The 3,728-nt window shown below is 34.4% G+C and overlaps 1 long non-coding RNA gene across 1 annotated transcript; it reads left to right on the top strand.

Moving 5' to 3' along the window:
* Window positions 1-1,756: 1,756 nt before the first annotated feature.
* On the top strand, window positions 1,757-3,237 carry LOC108950890. Its single transcript, XR_001975395.2, has 3 exons — window positions 1,757-1,962; window positions 2,446-2,465; window positions 3,147-3,237. It is a non-coding gene; the product is annotated as an uncharacterized LOC108950890 (long non-coding RNA).
* The last annotated feature ends 491 nt before the right edge of the window (window positions 3,238-3,728 follow it).

Genomic DNA, 3,728 nt, shown 5'->3' with positions numbered 1-3,728 from the left:
CACTGCCCGATTATCGAACTTGAGGTAAGTGGTTGCAGTGGGTGGGACTTCAAAGTGGACTTCATGTGTGTATGATGGTACAGTTTTATGGGAAACCAAGCGCTCTGATAGTAGGGTGGGAGAAGATGGGACACCTTTAGCACATAATGTCCAAATATCCTAATTGGTTTTAAACAACTAAAAACGGTATATGGGAGTCGTCACTATGTTGTAGATTGTAGAACTTCAAAGACATCACGTAAGTTGTATATGTTTTGCCTATTAAAGCGTAACTAGAAGATATTCTGTTCGAAGCTCGATGCTGCCACCATATGTATGTGACGTAACAATGAATGTCATAATGACAAGGGTGTTTTGTTTTATACACCTCATGTTTATAAGTTACCCCGTTTCGTTTATTCGCGCGTCGAAATTATGATTTTCCAAGAACAACCAACAAGATGGTAACACCAAGTCTCGAACCCGCCAACTTCTGGTTACAAATCCAACCACTGCATGGACCAATAAGCATGTGTTCATCCGAAACATTGATCGGCGCCTCTGGAATTCATTTGCAAGCCTCTCGAACAAGCTGGACGAGGATTTGAACGGATTAGAGGCGCCGCTATGCTGGGTTCGATATTTAAGCAGGAAAGATAGGGAACTGCGATGTATTTATCTGCTGGTAATGAATGCAGACTCCTGGATTAGTAAAGCTTAGCTGGTTGTTTAGATACTTGTGGATTGTAATAGTGAATGTGAATAGAGCTTTTATATGGAGGTTGTTTATTGTATGGTAGGGTGGGGGAAGATAGGACACCTTTTTATTCTATATTCTTGTCCAGTTTAGTAGTAAACAAAGAACAGTCAAAGAATTATAAAACCTCACGACTCCCATAGACCGTTGTTCAATTTGAACAGGATATTGGGATATCATGTGAAAAAAGTGTCCTATCTTTCCCGTAGTACTTTATAACGTATTTGATGTCGCTATATTCTGCCATTTGGTAATATTGTGTGTTGACCTTTTCGTTTTGTAATGTCAATCTTTAATTTCACCCATAGTGAAAACCATTAATACATTTATTATAGAGTCCCCTAAAGAAAACCGGTCTACAGGTTTGTTTAATTTGCGAATCATATTTGCTGCTAAATTGTAAAGAGTTTAAAGATAAACTTTATTATAATACACCATTAAAATAGTTTATATATATATATTGTTTACTATGGTGTGTCAAATTTAGTTGTAGTCAGTGGGGACAAAATGCTCAAAACTTAGGGCGTGTCCATTTTAACAGCTGTTCTTTAGGAAAAATAGATTTATTTGACCAAAATGTTTCCTATATTAGTTATTTAGAGCGTAAACTACAGTGTGTGAGTTTTAGAAATAAAATTGAAAATGTTGCTTTCGTAATAACCAAATTGGATTGCAAACAACAATGACGTTGTTTTTTGTCCATGTGTTCAAACAAAAGCTGGCAACACTGTAAATTAATGCATTACTAAATCCTTCCTATAATCTTATATTATCTATTTAATTAACATGTTATTAAATTAGTTATTTTATTATTTGTAATTTATGTTAATTTGTGTTGATCGTAGCGATTTCTTTCTCGTCCCCTGTCTCGATACGGGTGTTTTATTTTTCGTTTTTTAAATGGAAACACTGTTCCCCGTGCAAATCCCAGTACAAGCTGTACCTTTATTAAAAGTGTGAGGAAAGTAGATTTTAAAGAGTCTTATCCGGTTTCATCTGGGTGGTCTTGAGCCAGATACAGATACCCAGATCGTGTAGAGATCAAGGCAGATATATCTTACAACTTTTTTCGTTTAATTCCAGAATCTAGGCGAAAAGTTGTCCTTAAAAAGGACATTTTTTGTCGGTTTGTTTTAAGCTATGTACGGACCTCAGCATGTAAGGCGAAATCCGGGTCAACCAAACCAGCCAGCATTTGATCCTCGTATGCCAACTAACCCACAACCGTATCCTTTGTATATTTACCAAAATATTACATTAACATCAGATAACTTAGACGGGAGTGCCAAAAGTTCCAGGTAGAAAGTTAATAAATGAAGAACTTGTTTTAACATAAGCAAACACTGGAGCCGAAAGTAATATTATAGATATTGGGACATAGTCAGTTGGGTGGCTTCATTTAATTTAGATGTGCCTCACTAAAGACCTCACCCTTAGGTTAGAATCTCTATTATTGAGTCAGAGCGTATATAAACTGCCTTAGTGGGGTCTAGATGGTAGCACCCATGGGTGTTGGCAATATATACATTCTTCCTGTAATACTGATAGGCATAATCAACCTTTACACAACAGAAAGCTATTCTTTGTCCCCCATTTTATATATATATTTATAATAAAAAGTTTTAACATACCATCCATCTAAATTTCTCAACATTTTCCAATTAAACTACTTTTAAATCCTTAACCCAAACTTTCTCTTGCTACAATAGGATTCCAAATTCAGCCCCAAGTAAGTATGTTTGTATTTGCTTTGCCGTGTTCAGTATGTTATGAATACATTAAATCCAGTCTGTGGAGTATGGCAGTTCCTGATAAGATCTCGCGCGTGAAAAACAGTTATTTTTTGTGTACGCGCGTGATATTTTCAAAAATCAGTGTACATTTCCAAGCCACGTTAGGAAATCTTACTTAATTTAATACGTATTTTTTCTGTTGTTTAATTAATTGGCGTGCGTGAAACAAATTATGACAAGCATAACCAAAAGCTTGTGTACCTACTATACTCTGCAGACTGAATATCCAGTGTGTTGGGTATGAGAACTGTGACAAAGCTAAAATCACTTATACTGTAAATCGAGTTCTATCATAACGTTTATATTTTCGTTCTGAAACAAACTGTATCTTTCTCATTTTTATATTTATATGAATATAGATATATTGGGATTGGTCATGCCATTATTTGATCTACACACCAATTAATTAAACAATAAACAAAATCCAGATCTGCGTCTTACACAAGCGAAATCTTGTGAAAGATTAATATCCTCTGTAGACTGGTATAATATATTTCTTTCGAATAAATAAACACTTAAAAAATCATAACGTTTTCTGAAACTTTGTATAATTTTTCTTCTAAATACTTAAAGAAGTTTTAACTTAAAATTTAAATGAAATCATTCTGAACTTTCAGGAAATTTAGCGTCTGGAGCAGCAAGAAGCTTCCCAAGCTACTCTGTAAGTTTGTGGTGGATCATTCTCTTGATTTTTAATTTCAGTATTTATTTTATGATTTATTCAGCGTGGTTACCCAATGGTTAGAGTGGTCACATCTAGTTAAAGGGTACCGGATTCAATCCCAGGCCCCATGGTTTGCCTCGCTGTAAGACGTGTGTATTAAAATGAACGAAAGGAATATTGAAATGTAGTTACCATTTAATTTAACAATGTTTTTAATAGTTAGGTTATGCTTGAAATTAAGTTAAAAGGCACTGTTTTAAGACTAAATGTGCATTTTTTAGGTTAAAAAGTTAAAATGGCGAAGTTTTTTAAAAAGATATAGTTTTATTCTTGCGACAAAATATTAGGTATTGAACACAAGTACTCTAGTGCTTTTATTGTGTTTTAACTGCACAGTAGACTTACTATCGTTGGCCTACAATAAATCATTTATGTCCATGACATTTGTAATTTATCATCACCATGAATAAGCAGAAGTGAGATTTGTCACATCAGCGATATCTATGAAAATATTCAAGTAATGTTTTCTAAATAT

The sequence above is a fragment of the Ciona intestinalis genome, unplaced genomic scaffold, assembly GCF_000224145.3.
Source record: "Ciona intestinalis unplaced genomic scaffold, KH HT001138.1, whole genome shotgun sequence".
Lineage (NCBI taxonomy): Eukaryota > Metazoa > Chordata > Ascidiacea > Phlebobranchia > Cionidae > Ciona > Ciona intestinalis.
This window is presented reverse-complemented; position numbering and strand designations above follow the sequence as displayed.